This window comes from Macrobrachium rosenbergii, chromosome 53 (genome assembly GCF_040412425.1).
Source record: "Macrobrachium rosenbergii isolate ZJJX-2024 chromosome 53, ASM4041242v1, whole genome shotgun sequence".
NCBI lineage: Eukaryota > Metazoa > Arthropoda > Malacostraca > Decapoda > Palaemonidae > Macrobrachium > Macrobrachium rosenbergii.
In genome coordinates, this window is record NC_089793.1 from 46,807,918 (window position 1) to 46,828,706 (window position 20,789).

Consider the following 20,789-nt stretch of genomic DNA (forward strand, 5'->3'; position numbering starts at 1 on the left):
ACTCCTTTACTGCAAGGGCCCACTATACTCGATTCCCTGGGACCCAAAGAACGTCTCCCTCATGAGTCCTTCTTCAAGTGCCAGGTGCTGAAGACGTCTTCAGGAAGCCGTGATAATTCAATGGACGCTTCTCCAGGAGTCCTCTAGGTGCTGGGAGCTGAAGAAGACGGCTCCGGATGATCCCAGAGTCACAAAGACTTCGAGAAGACGTTATAATCCAGTGGGGGTCTCTCCAGAATCCTTCAGGAGGTGGAAAAATTCTCTCGAGGAATTCGAAGGAGGAGGACTCTGGGGGCCGAGCAGATTCCCCTGCCCTTTTCAAAAATTGAGGATACTCTTGATTGATTCATTCGAGCACGAAACAAAATGTTGAGTAAAATTTCAAACCTGATTGTGGCGAAATGCCAGAATTTTAATGTACAGAATATATTGGCCTTGGGAAACAGATGCTTTCCCAAGTATATTGGTTATTATATTTATGGCCTGCTACTCGTAGCAGTGAATATACTTCTTATGTTGGACGGAAACATGAAACCTGATAGAAGGACCCCGACCCCTACAGTTACTAAGACCGAAGGACAGCAACCAAAGACGTCACGAAATGTACCAGTTAATCACCTGAAAGACCATTATGAACGGAAGATCGAGAATGTTGTTTCTGAATACGAGAACCGACTACAAATTCTGAAGGACGAGAATGCTGGTCTGTTGAAAACTGCCAAGGACAAGGACGAATTCGTCTACAAACTGACGGAAGACGTCGGGAGTCTGACGAAGAGGGTCCTGGATCATTCCTGCAGAGGAGCTCATCATCGCCCACTTGCCGATGACAAGTTTTTGGAGCTGTTGGACGATTTTGTTAATGACCCCACTGCAGATGACTTTCCCGAGCTGTCCTTGCTGAATGACTTCAAGAGGAGATTCATTTTCGAGATGGTTCATGCGCAGAAGAGGAAGCTGGGGCGAGCGGTGCGGGAGAAGGAGGATCTGAAGGGGCAGCTGAAACAGTTGGAATGTCGTCAGACTGCCATATCTAAGCAGGAGCCTCGGGAAGGACACCAAGAACTCCTTCAAGTGGTCAGCACTCTGAAAAGATGCATCGAAACCCTTGAGCATGAGAAGAGGGAGATGGGAGAGATCCTGGAAAGACAGATGGTAGAGCAGAAAAGGACTGATGTCGAGAAAGAGAGCGTCATAAAAAATCTGATGAAGAAGGTTAACCAGCTGCAAAAGGAGAGGATGGGAAATTATATGAAAAAGGAGGAATCCAAAAGCCCTGTGTGGGAGGAGTCCAGGACTGACAGTGGCTCGAGCACACATGAAAGCGAGGCAGTTTTAGACACACCTAGGACTGATGGTAGCTCAAGCACACTAGAAAGTGGTGGGACAGTTTTGAAGGCACCTAGGATGGATGGTGTCTCGAACGATTCAGAGATTGAAAGCATATCCAACCCTAGTTTTTGGAGTGCAGGCAGTGGAGAGAGAAACGGACCTGACCAAATCTTAGAGACTTCTCTTGTGAAAACTATCAATCAAGCAGATGCAGTAAAACTCCCCATGGAAGAACAAGGAGCGGCTTCCCGTCAACCAGTCTCCGTGCCCACCCTCTTCAGACAAAAAGTGGAGGAATTTGAAGACCGGATCGCTCTCCATTACAAGGAGGATGGGAACTGGAAAGGAATCACTTACAGACAGTATTACCAGCAGGTCAACTCAGTAGCAAAAGCCTTCATCAAGCTGGGCCTGAAAAGACTGCATGCAGTGTGTATGTTTGGCTACAACAACCCCAGGTGGTTTGTGGGCCATCTTGCAGCCATTTTTGCTGGCGGCATTGCAGCTGGCATATACCACACCAACGGGACTGACGCCTGTGAGTACATAGCACGAGATGCCAAGGGCCACATATTTGTGGTGGAGGGCCCGAAGGAAGTCTCCATCATGAAGGAAGTGCAAGAACGGTTGAACCAAAAGCTGGTCATTATCCAGTATTCTGGAGAACCAGTAGATGAGGACGTCTACAGCTGGCAGGATGTCCTAGACATTGGAGAGAAAGAGTTGGACGAAGAACTGAAGGAGAGGCTGGCCCAAATTGCAATCAATCAGTGTTGTGCCCTCGTGTACACTTCAGGTACCAGTGGTGTATCAAAAGGCGTTATGCTCAACCATGATAACTTGACGTGGGAGAGCTCCGAGTATGCTGACTATTTAGGCTCGATGCATGCTGACCATTTAGGCAAAAAGCCAATGAGGGCCCTAAGCTACTTGTCACTTGCTCATGTAGCAGCTTTGATAGTTGACTTGTATGGCTCCATGGTATATGGTGGTGAGGTCTACTTTGCAGACAGAACAATCACACAAGGGATGAATTTAGTGTTGACACTCCAAGAAGTGCAGCCAACATTCTTCCTCACAATTCCAAGAGGGTGGGAAAAGATCTACGAGACTTTGCAAAGGGAAATTGACAGTGCACCATGGATAAAAAAGCAGATTGTAGTTCTAGCTCGTAAGATTGGCGCTAAAAAATCTGAAAGAAAGCAGGCTGGAAACCAAAAGCAGCCATTCGGATACTCCCTTGCTGACAAGTTAGTCTTCCAGAAAGTGAAGAGAAAGATAGGCTTACAGAAGTGCGAGGCAATTCTTTCAGGTGCAAGCAGTCTCTCAGTAGAAATTTCACAATTTCTCCACAGTCTTGGCATTACAGTTTTAGAATCTTATGGATTGTCGGAAAGTTCTGGCCCTCACACTTGTGGCATACCGAATGACTTCATGATAGGAGCAAGTGGTGCGGTGAGAGAAGGATTTCACGCAAAGATAGCTGATCCTGATGACGAAGGCAATGGAGAAATCCTGCTGAATGGACGGAACATAGCGATGGGGTACTTGAATAAAGAGGAAGAAACAAATGAAGCAATAGATGATGAAGGATGGCTCCATACAGGTGACATAGGCAAGATCGACACCAGGAACTATTTACATGTCATGGGTCGTAAAAAGCGACTGATTATCACTTCACAGGGATACAATATAGCCCCAGAGCCCATAGAGCTGAAGGTCAAGGCTAAACTTCCCTGCGTCAGTTTCCCAGTACTTCTCGGAGATGACAGGAAGTTTCTGTCAATGCTTCTTCCCATAGCAGCAGAGATTGACCCCGTTAATGGGTTACCACTCGCCAATTTAGCTCCTGACACTATTGCATGGTGTCGAAACATTGGATCTGCAGCAAACACCATCCACGACATTTTGGAAGGCCCAGACGAGAGGGTAATGAAGGCAATTCAACAAGCCATTGATGAGGTCAATGCAGCTGCTTACAATAATCAGCATTGGATACGGAAGTGGGCCATTTTGCCCTTAGATTTCACCATCAATGGACAAGAACTCACGCCAACAGCCAAGGTGAGGATGAATGTTGTTATAGAGAAATACAAACACATCATTGATGACATGTATGATGTTTAAAAAGAGGCAATGACAGCAGAAACGAGAGCCTGGGACCCGCTGAGGCAATGACAGCAGAAAGGAGAGCCTGGCTTGCACTGGGACCCGTTGAGCTGTTGGCAGCAGAAAGGAGAGCATGGCTTGCACTGGGATCCGTTGAGGTGATGGCAGGAGAAAGGAGATCCGGCTTGCACTGGGACCCATTAAGGTGATGGTAACTTACCAAAATACTGACCTCCCTGGGTGTCCCCCAACTCCAGGGAAGTTAGAATTCTGGTATGCATGCTAGAATGAAGAGCATTTCTGGGTGTCCCCCCGCCCCCATGAATGCTAGCATTCTAGTGTGAAACTATCATCTTTTGGAAGCCCATGCATCAGGATCCCAAGAGGCAATGGCAGCATAACAGAATGCAGACCTCCCTGGGTGTCCCCCCACCCCAGGATGGCTAGCATTCTGGTGTGCAGCCATTACCTTTTGGAAGCATGTGCACCAGATGACAAGAGGCAATAGCATCATAACAGGATGCAGACCTCCCTGGGTGTCCCACCACTCGAGGAAGGCTAGTATTCTGGTGTGCAGCCATCACCTTTCGAAAGTACGTACACTGGATCCCAAGAGGCAATGGCAGCACAACAGGATGCAGACCTCCTTGGTGTCCCACCACTCAAGGAAGGGTAGCATTATGGTGTGCAGCCATCAGTACTTGGAAGTATGTGCACCAGGATCCCATGGCAGCATGACAAGATGCAGACCTTCCTGGGTGTCCCACTAGTCGAAGAAGGATAGCATTCTGGTGTGCAGCCATCACCTTTTGGAAGTATGTACACTGGGTCCCAAGAGGCAAGGGCAGCATAACAGGATGCACACCTCCCTGGGTGTCCCACATCTCAAGGAAGGATAGCATTCTGGTGTGCAGCCATCACCTTTTGGAAGTATGTACACTGGGTCCCAAGAGGCAATGGCAGCATAACAGGATGCAGACCTCCCTGGGTGTCCCACATCTCAAGGAAGGCTAGCATTCTGGTGTGCAGCCATCAGCTCTTGGTATGTGCTGACAAGATCCCATGGCAGCCATGCAGACCTCCTGTTGTCCCACCACTCGAGGAAGGCTAGCATTCTGGTGTGCAGCCATCACCTTTGGGAGGTAAACTGGTTCCCAAGGTGCAATGGCAGCATAACAGGATGCAGACCTCCTGTGTCCCACCACTCAAGGAAGGGTCCAGCCATCAGTCCATGTGCACCAGGATCCCATGGCAGCATGACAAGATGCAGACCTTCCTGGGTGTCCCACTAGTCGAAGAAGGATAGCATTCTGGTGTGCAGCCATCACCTTTTGAAGTATGTACACTGGGTCCCAGAGGCAAGGGCAGCATAACAGGATGCACACCTCCCTGGGTGTCCACATCTCAAGGAAGGATAGCATTCTGGTGTGCAGCCATCACCTTTTGGAAGTATGTACACTGGGTCCCAAGAGGCAATGGCAGCATAACAGGATGCAGACCTCCCTGGGTGTCCCACATCTCAAGGAAGGCTAGCATTCTGGTGTGCAGCCATCAGCTCTTGTAAGTATGTGCACAAGATCCCATGGCAGCATAACAAGATGCAGACCTCCTTGTGTGTCCCACCACTCGAGGAAGGCTAGCATTCTGGTGTGCAGCCATCACCTTTTGGGAGTATGTAAACTGGTTCCCAAGGTGCAATGGCAGCATAACAGGATGCAGACCTCCCTTAGTGTCCCACCACTCAAGGAAGGGTAGCATTATGGTGTGCAGCCATCAGTACTTGGAAGTATGTGCACCAGGATCCCATGGCAGCATGACAAGATGCAGACCTTCCTGGGTGTCCCACTAGTCGAAGAAGGATAGCATTCTGGTGTGCAGCCATCACCTTTTGGAAGTATGTACACTGGGTCCCAAGAGGCAAGGGCAGCATAACAGGATGCACACCTCCCTGGGTGTCCCACATCTCAAGGAAGGATAGCATTCTGGTGTGCAGCCATCACCTTTTGGAAGTATGTACACTGGGTCCCAAGAGGCAATGGCAGCATAACAGGATGCAGACCTCCCTGGGTGTCCCACATCTCAAGGAAGGCTAGCATTCTGGTGTGCAGCCATCAGCTCTTGGAAGTATGTGCACCAGGATCCCATGGCAGCATAACAAGATGTAGACTTTCCTGGGTGTCCCACCACTCGAAGAAGGCTAGCATCATGGTGTGCAGCCATCACCTCTTGAAAGCATGTGCACCAGGATCTCATGGCAGCATAATAAGATGCAGACCTTCCTGGGTGTCCCACTGCTCCAGAAAGGTTAGCATTCTGGTGCGCAGCAATCAGCTCTTGTAAGTATGTGCACAAGATCCCATGGCAGCATAACAAGATGCAGACCTCCTTGTGTGTCCCACCACTCGAGGAAGGCTAGCATTCTGGTGTGCAGCCATCACCTTTTGGGAGTATGTAAACTGGTTCCCAAGAGGCAATGGCAGCATAACAGGATGCAGACCTCCCTTGGTGTCCCACCACTCAAGGAAGGGTAGCATTATGGTGAGCAGCCATCAGCTGTTGGAAGTATGTGCACCAGGATCCCATGGCAGCATAAGAAGATGCTGACCTCCCTGGGAGTCCCACCCCTCATGGAAGATTAGCATTCTGGTGTGCAGCCATCACCTTTTGGAAGTAAGTACACTGGATCCTAAGACGCAATGGCAGCATAAAAGAATGCAGACCTCCTTGGGTGTCCCACCACTCAAGGAAGGCTAGCACTCTGGCGTACAGCCATCAGCTCTTGGAAGTATGTGTACAAAGATCCCATGGCAGCACAACAGGATGCAGACCTCACTGGGTGTCCCACCACTCGAGGAAGGATAGCATTCTGGTGTGCAGCCATCAGCTCTTGGAAGTACGTACACTGGATCCCAAGACGCAATGGCAGCATAATAGAATGCAGTCCTCCCTGGGTGTCCCACCACTCAAGGAAGGCTAGCACTCTAGCGTGCAGCCATCAGCTCTTGGAAGTATGTGTACCAGGATCCCATGGTAGCACAACAGGATGTAGACCTCACTGGGTGTCCCACCATTCAAGGAAGGATAGCATTCTGGTGTGCAGCCATCAGCTCTTGGAAGTGTGTGCCAGGATCCACGGCAGCATAACAAGACACAGACCTTCCTAGGTGTCCCACCAATCAAGGAAGGCTAGCGTTCTGGTGTGCAGCCATCACCTTTAGTAAGTATGTACACTGGATCCTAAGAGGCAATGGTATCATAACAGGATGCAGACCTTCCTGGGTGTCCCACCAATCGAGGAAGGCTAGCATTCTGGTATGCAGCCATCAGCTCTTGGAAGTATGTGCAACAGGATCCCATGGCAGCATAACTGGATGTAGACCTCCCTGGGTGTCCCACCACTCGAGGAAGGATGGCATTCTGTTGTGCAGCCATCAGCTCTTGGAAATATGTGCACCAGCATCCCAAGGCAGCATAACAGGATGCAGACCTCCCTGGGTGTCCCACCACTTAAGGAATGCTAGCATTCTGGTGTGCAGCCATCACCTCTTGGAAGTAAGCGCACCAGGATCTCATGGCAGCATATCAAGATGCAGACTTTCCTGGGTGTCCCACCACTAGACGAAGGCTAGCATTCTGGTGTACAGCCATCAGCCCTTGGAAGTATGTGCATTAGGATCCCATGGCAGCATAACAAGATGCAGACCTCCCTGCTTGTCCTACCCCTCCAGGAAGGCTAGCATTCTGGTGTGGATCCATCACCTTTAGTAAGGATGTACACTGGATCTCAAGAGACAATGGCAGCATAACAGGATGCAGACCTCTCTAGGTGTCCCACCACTCGAGGAAGGCTAGCATTCTGATGTGCAGCATCAGCCCTTTGAAGTATGTACACCAGGTTCCCATGGCAGCATAACAAGATGCAGACTTTTCTGGGTGTCCCACCAATCGAGGAAGGCTAGCATCATGGTGTGCAGCCATTACCTCTTGGAAGTATGTGCACCAGGATCTCATGGTAGCATAATAAGATGCAGATTTTCCTGGGTGTCCCTCCGCTCGAGAAAGGATAGTATTCTCGTGAGCAGCCATCAGCTCTTGGAAATATGTGCACCAGGATCCCAAGGCAGCATAACAGGATGCAGACCTCCCTGGATGTCCCACCACTCCAGGAAGGCTAGCATTCTGGTATGCAACCATCACCTTTTGGAAGTATGTACACTGGATCCCAAGAGGCAATGGCAGCATAACAGGATGCAGACCTCCCTTGGTGTCCCACCACTCGAGGAAGGCTAGCATTGTGGTGTGCAGTCATCAGCTCTTGGAAGTATGTGCACCTGGAGCCCATGGTAGCATAACAACATCCTGACCTCCCTGGGTGTCCCACCACTCCAGGAAGGCTAGCATTCTTGTGTGCAGCCATCACCTTTAGTAAGTAAGTACACTGGATACCAAGAGGCAATGGTATCATAACAGGATGCAGACCTTCCTGGGTGTCCCACCAATCGAGGAAGGCTAGCATTCTGGTGTGCAGCCATCAGCGCTAGAAAGTATACGCACCAGGATCCCATGGCAGCATAACAAGATGCAGACCTCCCTGAGTGTCCCACCACTCGAGGAAGGCTAGCATTATGGTGAGCAGCCATAGCTCTTGGAAGTATGTGCACCAGGGTCCCATGGCAGCATAACAAGATGCTGACCTCCCTGGGTGTCCCCACCACTCATGGAAGATTAGCACTCTGGTGTGCAGTCATCACCTTTTGGAAGTGTGTACACTGGATCCCAAGACGAAATGGCAGCATAAAAGAATGCAGACCTCCCTGGGTGTCCCACCACTCAAGGAAGGTTAGCACTCTGGTGTGCACCCATCAGCTCTTGGAAGTATGTGTACCAGGATCCCATGGCAGCACAACAGGATGCGGACCTCATTGGGTGTCTCACCACTCGAGGAAGGATAGCATTCTGGTGTGCAGCCATCTGCTCTTGGAAGTATGTGCACCAGGATCCCACAGCAGCATAACAAGAAGCAGACCTACCTGGTTGTCCTGCCACTGAAGGAAGACTAGCATTCTGGTGTGTAGCCATCAGCTCTTGGAAGTATGTTCACCAGGATCCCATGGCAGCATAACAAGACGCAGACCTTCCTGGGTGTCCCACCAATCGAGGAAGGCTAGCGTTCTGGTGTGCAGCCATCACCTTTAGAAATATATACACTGGATCCCAAGAGAAATGGTATCATAACAGGCTGCAGACCTTCCTGGGTGTCCCACCAATCGAGGAAGGCTAGCATTCTGGTGTGCAGCCATCAGCTCTTGGAAGTATGTGCACCACGATCCCATGGCAGCATAACTGGATGTAGACCTCCCTGGGTGTCCCACCACTCGAGGAAGGATGGCATTCTGGTGTGAAGCCATCAGCTCTTGGAAATATGTGCACCAGGATCCCAAGGCAGCATAACAGGATGCAGACCTCCCTGGGTGTCCCACCACTCCAGGAAGGCTAGCATTCTGGTGTGCAGCTATCACCTCTTGGAAGTATGTGCACCAGGATCCCATGGCAGCATAACAAGATGCAGACTTTCCTGGGTGTCCCACCACTCGAGGAAGGCTAGCATCATGGTGTGCAGCCATCACCTCTTGGAAGTAAGCGCACCAGGATCTCATGGCAGCATAACAAGATGCAGACTTTCCTGGGTGTTCCACCACTAGACGAAGGCTAGCATTCTGGTGTGCAGCCATCAGCCCTTGGAAGTATGTGCACTAGGATCCCATGGCAGCATAACAAGATGCAGACTTTCCTGGGTGTTCCACCACTAGACGAAGGCTAGCATTCTGGTGTGCAGCCATCAGCCCTTGGAAGTATGTGCACTAGGATCCCATGGCAGCATAACAAGATGCAGACCTCCCTGGTTGTCCCACCCCTCCAGGAAGGCTAGCATTCTGGTGTGGATCCATCACCTTTAGTAAGTATGTACACTGGATCTCAAGAGACAATGGCAGCATAACAGGATGCAGACCTCTCTAGGTGTCCCACCACTCGAGGAAGGCTAGCATTCTGATGTGCAGCCATCAGCTCTTAGAAGTATATACACCAGGTTCCCATGGCAGCATAACAAGATGCAGACTTTTCTGGGTGTCCCACCACTCGAGGAAGGCTAGCATCATGGTGTGCAGTCATCACCTCTTGGAAGTATGTGCACCAGGATCTCATGGTAGCATAACAAGATGCAGATTTTCCTGGGTGTCCCGCTGCTTGAGAAAGGATAGCATTCTTGTGAGCAGCCATCAGCTCTTGGAAATATGTGCACCAGGATCCCAAGGCAGCATAACAGGATGCAGATCTCCCTGGATGTGCCACCACTCCAGGAAGGCTAGCATTCTGGTATGCAGTCATCACCTTTTGGAAGTATGTACACTGGATCCCAAGAGGCAATGGCAGCATAACAGGATGCAGACCTCCCTGGGTGTTCCACCACTCGAGGAAGGCTAGCATTGTGGTATGCAGTCCTCAGCTCTTGGAAGTATGTTCACCAGGAGCCCATGGTAGCATAACAACATGCTGACCTTCCTGGGTGTCCCACCACTCCAGGAAGGCTAGCATTCTTGTGTGCAGCCATCACCTTTAGTGAGTATGTACACTGGATACCAAGAGGCAATGGTATCATAACAGGATGCAGACCTTCCTGGGTGTCCCACCAATCGAGGAAGGCTAGCATTCTGGTATGCAGCCATCAGTTCTAGGAAATATGTGCACCAGGATCCCATGGCAGCATTACAAGATGCTGACCTCCCTGGGTGTCCCACCACTCATGGAAGATTAGCATTCTGGTGTGCAGCCATCACCTTTTGGAAGTGGAAGAACAGCCTGGAGTGCCGTCAGGAACAGGATCAGGGGCAGCCTCAAGGGCTACGGGCTGGCCTCCTACTTCGGCTGCTGCGACAACCGTCGTGGGAAGGGAACCAGTGTTTGCATCCTGGCCGGACAGTTCTGGGTCGACCAGAAAAGAGGTAACGTCCAGGCCTGACAGAGGGTCGTCCTCAGCAGGTGGAAGAGTGTGGGAAGAAGAAACATCAGGGGTCAGAGGTTCGCACTGCGCAATGATCACAGTGGTGAGATTTGGTGGATCTCCCGTAGGAGGATCCGAGTCATGTTCGGGGTCCAGCACTGGCACTAACTCAGGGCCAGGCTCTGGAAGTATGCTTGGCAGGGAGCATCCCGCCAAGATGGATGGAGCTTGGCACTGACCAGTGCTGGCAAGGGGCACTGGCAGCGAATTGATGTCAGATAAAGCTGAAGGGGGACCTGGGGGATCGAGACCCCTCGGAGTTCCTGGCATGAATGTGGACAGCGATTCCTGTCTTAGTGAGAGGATTGGGCCTCTCGGTGCAGTGGAATTGGCATCTGCGGCTAGCCTACTGGGGCACTTTGCCCATCTTTCAGAGTGACCCCTTACGTTGCAGGGCCTGCAGCGGTAATTTGTTCGCTCCCTTTTGAATGAGGGAGTAATTCTTGGGTGGCCGTCCAGTCGCAAGACCCGCGGACTAGGCCTAGAACTGTGGTTGATTAGTATCAGCGGATGGGGACACAGCTGTCACAAGGGCTGTGTCCCTATCTGAAGATGTGGTGCTGGAGGTGCTGGCGGAAGGAGTCAGGCAACAGAGTGGTGTGGGGGTGGGACATCCCCAGAGGATGTCTCGACCAAGCAGGAACTCCACTCCATGCCTAATATGCTTGACAATGCCAAGACGATGCACCTTATCGCTCCAAGGGGTAATCACCCTGAGCTCAACTGTGGGGACGGTCAGGGACTGCTCATCCACCCAGGTCACGGTCCACTTGGTGTGCTCCTCTACCGTGGCACTGGCAGGCACCTGGGACCAATCGATCAGACTAATGTCCGAGCCAGTGTCGGCAGTAGTTGGCAGGTGCACTGGGGGGCTGGAACCGTCCAGAGAAGCCACTGAGACGGACTGTGTCCAGACCCTCTCAGGGTGTGTTCTCTCTGGCAGCTCAGCTAAGGAGGTGGTGGCACTGATCATGTTCACGTGCCTGGGTGTGACGACATGTTTTGGGTATGCAGGATACCCAGCAGAAGAGTGTCCTGAAGCTCCACAGTCTTGGCAGGTGATGTGTTGGTCTCCCGGCAGTGACGGTATGCTGGGAAGCCGGTGTTGAATTAGGCGAAGAGGAGGACTGACGGTTGCTGGTAGGCTGCCGAGAGTTGTTGCCCTGCTGATTGCCATCCTTATAACGGCAATCTGCTTCGGCATGGCCATACCTTTTACAGATGGGACACGGAGGTTTGTTAGGCGGGCCGTTCCGCGAGCGATTGAGGCCTGAGAGGTGTCCGGGTGGCACTATTTTGCGCTGCAAGGTGCCATGGGAAGGGTTGTATGTCTCCCAGGCATCAGCTAAGCGGCAGGCTTCCTCGAGGGTAGCTGGCTGCTTATCATTAAGATACACAGCCAGAGGCCCGGGCTCACACTGGAAGAGATCCTCCAGCATGGTCCGGTTGAACAAATCCTCAAAGGTGTCGCACCGCATAGACTCTAGCCAGTGGGTCCCCACTTGGGCTTTGTGACAAGCCCATTCCGTCCAGGACCAGCCGACATTCTTAGCCATACCTCTGAATCTTTGTCTCCACCTCTCAGGGGTGATTTCAAACGCCTTAGCGATGGCCTCACGGACGGCAGCCATGTCCCCTTGTTGATCTCTTTCCATGGTTTGATGAGCAGCCTTAGCCTTCCCGTCTAGGTGCTTGGTAAGCAGTAAGGCCCTCTCAGCCATGCTGATGTCATAGGTCTCGAAGAGGAATTCCATCTCTTCGAGCCATTGTTCCGGCTCGTCTTCAGTCCACTTTCCCACAAGGTTATTGACTGTCGACAGAGAGGTATTTGTGGCCGATGGGGTGGGGCTAGATGCTTGTTGTGCTGCTAAAGCTTCTGCATTATCCTTCTTGGCTCTCCAACTCGAGCTCCCGTTCTTTCAGGGCTAGTTCATGCTGTCTCCATCTTTCTTCTCTTTTGTCTTCTTCTCTCCGCTGCTCAGCTTCTTGCTGCCTTTGTTCTTCTTCATACTTTCTCTTCTCAGCGATCTGTTCCTTTACAAACTTTTGAAGGGCCTGGCCGGAAAGACCGTCCTCCTTCCCTATATTCCAGAAGTATTGGTGCTCCTTGGTTGACATGTTGCTGATGGGAAGGGGTGTTGAGTGAGTTACGTGGGTGTTCCGGGAGGAAAAGGTTTGTGACGATGAGGAAGTGTCCTTAGACTAGTGGCACTTCAATGAGTGGCACCTTTGAATGAGGTGGCACTCTGGAGGAGTCTGCCTTGCGAGGGTCACACTAGAGGAAAACGTTCCTGAAGGAAGTCTAAGTCCTTATGGGCGGATACGCTAACAAATGGAGTGCTCCTGAAGGCTCTATGGTCCTTATGGGCGGATGCACTGTTAATGGGGTGTTCCTGAAGGAGCTGCGGTCCTTATGGGCGGAAACACCGGTTGTATGGCACTCTGTTTCTTCAACACAGGTGCAATGACTTATAAGAGGTTGCTTTAGTTGGGGGGCACTGTGGTGCCGGTGCGCTCCGTGGAGCAATGCAAAATGTCAGTGCATGAATTGGCACTGAAGGTGAGGTACTCTGCCTGAGCAGAAGGTAAGTAGGGAGTAGAAAGGTAAATGAGAGACTCCAACAGAATGGAAGAGATAGGAAAGTGAAAGGAGAAAGATAAGTGCTTCAGTGATTGGGTGCTTAGCAGTGCTGCAGATTAGTGGCACTGAGAGAAGTGGAACTGGATGTGGCACGAGTGGGTAACTAGTGATGAGAACTAGGGGGCGCTGCCTGACATGAGGACAGGTGGGCTACGAGGTAGGCACTCAATGTTCAATGGTTTAGCACTTGCAACACGCAAGTCTGAGATAAAATATACCCACTCCCGCACATCAGTTGGAGCACATAACAAGATATAATCTATATGCACTTTATAGTGCACGCTAAATGGTCTGGGTTGAAGCACTTGGAAGGAAAAGTTGGTTTGCTTGAGTAATCCGCTAAACACAAGCGTGCAGAAATTTCGCACTGGGTATATGATAAAATTTTAAATGGGTTAGAAATTTGAAATTTCAGGTTTTGTTATTAATCTAATTCTTTGTATCTGCCTTTTATAATTTATGAGTTGATCCCCAAACTCTAAAGTAAATTACGTTTGTCCCGTGAGAAAAAAAAAATGAACTAATGCGAGAGGCGAGAGAAGGGGAAGAAAAAAGATATCTCTCTCTCTCTCTCTCTCGGTGAGCGATATGTAATGGCACGTATTTGTTATGAAATTATAATCCCTTTATTTTACGCTTAAGCAAAATTAAATTATAGTTGTGAAATTACGTTAAGCGAAGTATATTATGGAATTGCTACTGCTTGCTCTCATAGGAACTTAGAGTATGGTACCCGAGGGTGTTTCAAATTGGTTCGCACCGTTTCTCGATTTTCGTTAAGCACACAAGGAGGAGGTTCGTTCCTTGAACGAACGTTGTGGAATGAATATGCGTGGGAAACAGCTGATCGAGGATTCTTGCTCGCCGTGCGACAAAGACGAAATTATGGCTGGTGAAACGGGAAGACAACAAAACAGACAGCACTTTCTTGCTACATACGGGTTTTAAAATACGAAATGAATTATTATTCTTTGAATATCGGCACTGTCTTTACTTTACGTAAATACTTTAATATGCAAAAATAAACGCTGGGAACTGTTTTCCTTACAACACTGGGACAGGTTGACGCATGCGCGCTTTGAACATAACTTTGTCTGGCTGGCCGTATAAATGCCAGATATCGCTATACGGATTCCCGTAAACTAATCATTATTTCAAAATTTATCACTAACCAAGAAATGTCCATTTTCTTTGCCGTAACTATTACGAAATAACCTCCTAGTTACTGGTCCTAGCTCACACATGCAGAATTCCCTAACTACCACTTCCTAAACCCTAATTTTATCGTCTACAACCCGACACTTTTCCTACACTAGAAATTTTGCGGGGCGAACATTTCGCGCCCTTCTCTGTCTCGCTAATATAAGAACCGTATGCGTTCCCTTGTTATGAATGCTACGAGAATTGTTGCGTTTTAAAAAGAAATATTAATATTACCCTTATTTCCTTAATATTAGGACATGCACACACACTGTTTTACCAAAAGACGTCGGCTACGATCGCTTCCTGTGCTTTTTAAAATGAAATGGTTATCGTGAATAAGATAATCGATTTTATATATTCCTGGTTTTTCTAGTCTAGCTTAATAGTGAAGCTAATTTAGCTATTTTGACTATATCCTGGCATTTGGTCGTCACTGTTACAGACTGGACTTGGTTGATAAGAATTTACACACAAAATTATAATTGATGCTGCCACGAAACCAAGGGAGTTCAGTTTGTAAACAAAAGGGGATTTAATTGAAGACTTACCTCAGAATTTTCCTGGAGTTATAATTTAAGGTGGAAGGTCGCCATATTGGAAGTTAGAATTCTTTTGCCAATTTACAGTGATTTATTTATAAAAACTTAGCAAATCAACATTAGCAAATCAACATTTAGACACAATACATCATCACTGAGGGCAGATTCAAAATAGGACACGGTAACAATAATGAAATGAATTGGCAACAAGCAAGTGGATAAAAAATGGGGCCAATCTGCAATAATCAGTTCAATGATAATAATCACATTCAGTCTGCCCTGGTTACGTGAAATAGTAATGCATATGATGATGTTCCATGATGGAGGAATACTTCATAGGAACAGTTGGCCATAACGGAAACTTCTCCAAACTACGACCAGGAATCAATTGAATTTGGGTGGCAGGCGGATAATGGCGCATAGATCGCGATCATGCCACGTGTCTCCTCCTGAAAGAGACGTTTTGCGTTAGCCCTGCTCAAACTAAGGGAAAGGGAATCTTCCTACACAAGATTACCCAACACGTTCTTAAATACAACACATAACGTAGCCTAGAAGGTGCTTTTGATGAAAGCACGTAAATATGATCTGAGAATCAGAGCAGCGTGTGCGTTAACAATGAACACGTAATTATGCGCGCCCAAAGTTAACTTACGTGATTACCACTTAACTTAAATAACTTAAATAGCCTTTAGATTGCACTTGTGGAGGGATAAATGATTGTTATTTCAGGATCTTTACTCGAATTCAAAGTGCATAAATGGCAAAGCAGGGGATACAGGCAAGATTCTGACAAAGGGAAGAGTGTTTCGTGGAGGAAGAGATTAAAAGTTTAAAAGAAATGGAAATTAAGGAGTTAAGTACAAGGGACAGGGCTGGCTATTTGACTACTCGCAAACGTACGAACCTTTTATGACTGTTATAGGCGCCTACAACCATTCCAGGTCCCTTGTTTGAGGACAGCCCGGCCAGCGAAGATGGAGGAAACCCGCAGCGCGTCCACTGCAGATGAGGTCAGAAGCAAGTCTCTGCCCTGCTTTTGAAAAGCAGGTCGCATTCGGCGTCGGGCGGGGGGCGGAGTTGCCAGCTGTACCTGTAAGGAGTCATATGCCAGCAAAATCACAGAGAGGAGACCTTAGGGCTAAGGCCTTACAGAATAAAATCCTACCACATCCCCTAAGTTTGATATGCCTATTTGGCTTCCTGAACACTAATTGCTACCCCATCTCAGGCGAAGGGGGGAGACTTGGGTTTGGGTATTGTTCCCGCATCGTACGATCTTTAAGGGGGAATCTAGGTGTGTTCTGGCAGCAGGGGTTTTAAGAGGGAGACCCATTGTCTACCCTGTTTGGGCATTTCCTGTATGTCGTGGAAGCATGCGTTCTCTGTCCATATGAGTGAAAAACAACTGAGTTCCGCCATATTGGCGCCAGCTATAAGCTAACTGAAATATATACTTCTCCCTATAAGTCAGCTAGATAGCAGTTAAATCGGAGGGAGGAATGTACATCATATATATATATATATATATATATATATATAATAATATATATATATATATATATATATATATATATATATATATATATATATATATATATCTATATCTATATATATATATATATATATATATATATATATATATATATATATCAGAAAGCTACAAACGTCCTTTAATATCCAATTCGCTCTACCTCGGAAATAATATATTTTCATATATGTTACCGAAGGGGAATTTTTTAGTTGATAATAAGTTCGCCGTCCTGTGGGGTCGAACCAGCGAAGGACGAGAACTCAGGACTACAGTGGACGCATTAACCCAGTCGGCCACAAGAGAGGTATAAGTGGATATCGGCTCCCATATACAAATCACCCGTCGAACTCAGGTGTTTGTATTTGGAGACGATATCCACCCACCTCTGCCATGTAGACCGTGTAATGCGTTTGTCGCACGCAGCCATATTATGACTTTTTATCACATCACCGTGATTCATATACAATCAGAAAGCTACAAACGTCCTTTAATATCCAATTCGCTCTACCTCGGAAATAATATATTTTCATATATGTTACCGAAGGGGAATTTTTTAGTTGATAATAAGTTCGCCGTCCCGTGGGGTCGAACCAATGTAGTCCTGAGTTCTCGTCCTTCGCTGGTTCGACCCCACGGGACGGCGAACTTATTATCAACTAAAAAATTCCCCTTCGGTAACATATATGAAAATATATTATTTCCGAGGTAGAGCGAATTGGATATTAAAGGACGTTTATAGCTTTCTGATTGTATATAATTCACGGTGATGTGATAAAAGTCATATATATATATATATATATATATATATATATATATATATATATATATATATATATATATATATATATATATATATATATATATATATATATATATATATATATATATATATAAATGTGACTTATCCCAGGATTAGTAAATGAGATCGGACCATCGAAGAGTGCCATTTTCTAAATCAATATAAAAGAAGGTTGCTATATTGACAACGTTGCCCATGTCACTAACGCACAAGCTATCTACACAGAAATGGGAAGCTGACTGACTGTCTCAAGGAAGCAAGAAGTAGGCCTCAACAAAAAGCTAACCTTTCACATGCCTGAACCATCTCTTACCAATCAACCCTTTTGCACTGAGAATGCAAACCAAACAAAAGTATAAGAATGGTATACACTACAAAAACGACAATAAAAACAATTGAACGCACAGTGAATACATAATATGGATGCTAAAAGGTCGCAAATTCTAGACGCACGGCATGGTAACCGTTTAACAAATCATAAGCAAAACACCAAAGAAAATAATTATCAACATAACACTCATCAGGGTGAGCTCAAGTCAACTACTCTCCGCCCACCTTGGATTACGTCCTTGGAGCGATGTGCCCTCGGCCCTGACACTCAGTTTTAAACTTTGACAGCATATTGACGACGAGGGCCTCTCCAGTGCAAAAAGTTACAGTGGGGTTCTAAAAGTGCAGAGAGAAATAGAAAGCCACAAAAATATATCAGTAATTAACCAGTATTCATTTCATTGTCATCTTAGACCGAAGATTAGTTGCTTTTATTTTCTTTTGGGCAGATGATTAGCTGCTTTGATATTAAAAACTAGTATGTCAATAACCAATATTATCGACAGTCCTGACCAGCTCAACTAACTCCAAATGCCCGAGAACCTCATTGTAGACCTAAATATAGGTCACTCAAGAAAGTCATCTTGTCTGAGGAATTGTCAGCACTTTATATTTTGTAAGAATGTGACAGCGAACTGCTGCTCCTACTGTTACCATTTATTCCTTTTTTCTTTCCTAAGGGTCCCACTCCGTCGAAGGCGCAACCCACAAACCACTCGTCATATACATAATCATGCAGACATGGCGTGCCCTATACATATTACCAAACCCACACTGTCGTAGCACTCGGAATAAATGAGAGTATAATTTTTTCATGGACGAACTGATATTTCCAGTCCTCCTGATATCAAGTGAGAGCTTGTCGTACATTGCTGATGAAGCATATTCATAGGTTTTAAACCTACAATCGCATTGCCTCTTGGCTCAAAAATTTGAGACCATCTGTAGCTATTCTTGTGTTGGCTCCTTTATTTGTCTGTTTGATACACAGCAAGTCATTTATGTATTTCGGACACAGAGTCTTGATAGCTTGGTGAGTCACTACACACATTTTAAACAATTCTAGCTTTGATCAGGGGCTAGCGCAGCTCAAACAATACACGGGGTGTAACACCCTTTATTATTCGTGTCACTCTACAGTTAAAAGTTAAGTATACCTTAGTTTAACCAGACCACTGAGCTGATTAATAGCTCTCCTAGGGCTGGCCCGAAGAATTAGATTTATTTTACGTGGCTAAGAACCAACTGGTTACCTAGCAACGGGACCTACAGCTTATTGTGGAATCCGAACCACATTATAGCGAGAAATTAATTTCTATCACCAGAAATAAATTCCTCTAATTCTTCATTGGCCGGTCGGAGAATCGAACGCGGGCCCAGCAGAGTGCTAGCTGAGTACAGTACCCACCCTTCCATTGAAGAACTGTCACTCTACAGTATTAATTATACTTTACAGCTTCCTAAGTTGCATCTTAGGCAGATTATGATAGAGTTGCAATATTCCACTCTGTTTGTGACACAATTAATCATAATTTTTTTTATAGAACATATTTTTTAACAAAGGCAATATTTTCCAAGATGGTGACCAGTAATCATTACAACATTTTTTTGTTTCATTTTAGCATTAACAGGCAAATTACAGTCTAGTTGTACACACTCCAACGAACATAAATTCAGTATTATTGTAATTTAATTCCAGCTGCTTAAATTTCATCCATTACTTAACACAGGTAAGAACATTATTTATTTTCTCATTTGCATACTGTTGATTTGAAAATAGAATTGGGTGTCATCTACAAATAGCTTGACCTTTACTCCACTTCCTGTAGTATGTTTGACCATCCAATCGTGTTAATACAAAATAGAACTAAAGGTAATACACCCCTTGTGGTGCTGCGCCTCTTAAGTTTCTCATGAGCACTAGTTTCCAACACGTATATAAGATTTGCTGTCACAAAGCAATTTTTCAAGTACTCAAAAGCTTCTTCGGTAATACTAATTAACTATAAATTATTTAGTAGTAGTTCATGAGCAGCTGGGTCAAGATCGTGCGACACCAATATACCACAGTCGCCTTCATCCATCGTTTCTAATAGATTATTTTCAACAGAGCATAAAGCAGTTTCTGTAGAATATAATTGTCTATAAGCATGTACCCATTCCGGATGACTATTTAGTTGCTCAAGATTTACATTTGGGAAATGTAATTCTTGAGCATTTTAGACTTCACTTTATTTGGTTTTATGTACAGCCCTCCACAGGGATGATTCGCTCTCTGGTGGGCCTTTGTACGTTTTCAAAATAGGGTGCTTCTTATATTTTATAACTGTCTTTTAGTGTTTTCTCGTCAGTATCATAGCTCCTGCAGAATAGGAGTCTCTCGTTCTTTTTTAAATCTGCTTTCTTCTTGTATGATCTTCACTTCAGGCGGTATTTTTTTGTACAGTATAGTCTTGGTGCGTAATGTACAAATGCTCCCTCGCCTGACTTACAATTTGTTCTAGGTTCAAATAGCCCATATGCTTCACTTGCATGTCTGATTAAATATTTATCTCAGGTCTGAAGAAGCTTAAGCAGTTTCTCAGATATGTTGGTTCACCATATTTTAGTGCTTTAAAGACTGTAAGAAGTATTTTATATTCTATTCTTGCTTTTACTGGGAGCCAGTGTAGCTCAGTTAGAGCTGGGGTTATTCTGTCATGGGAACGTAGTCCTTTTATTAATCTGGCAGCTCTATTTTGTACTCCTTGGAGTTTTCTTAGTAGGTAGTTAGAGAGACCGTAATATATAACGTTGCAGTAGTCAAGCCTCGAAAGTACTTGGTTACAAACTGCTGTTTTCAGAGTATCTTCGTTTAGGTATTTTCTAATAAATGTAATGTCTCTAATATGATGGTTACAGGTTTTTATAATATGCAATATATGGTTCTTCATCGACAACTCAGTATCAATAAATACTCCTAAGTTCCTCACTCCTGCTACAATATTTATTGTTGACGAACCAATAGTTATTCTTTTGAGGCTTTCATATTTTCGTGGTGCATTGTCAGACCCAGATAGCATACACTCAGTTTTGTTTTCATTAAGTTTCAATTTCTTAGCCGACATCCATTTTTTTATATCTTTCATTGCTGCTCCAGTTTTACTAACGGCGTCTTCTACCGTTTCGACAGGAAAATAAAACTGAGTATCATCAGCATGCAGTTTATACTTAACCTTGTGCTTAATAAGAATTCTAGATAG

At 46.3% G+C, this 20,789-nt stretch overlaps 1 pseudogene; it reads left to right on the forward strand.

The window, feature by feature from the left end:
- The first annotated feature begins 528 nt into the window (after positions 1-528).
- LOC136834127 (long-chain-fatty-acid--CoA ligase ACSBG2 pseudogene) lies at positions 529-3,459 on the forward strand (annotated as a pseudogene).
- The last annotated feature ends 17,330 nt before the right edge of the window (positions 3,460-20,789 follow it).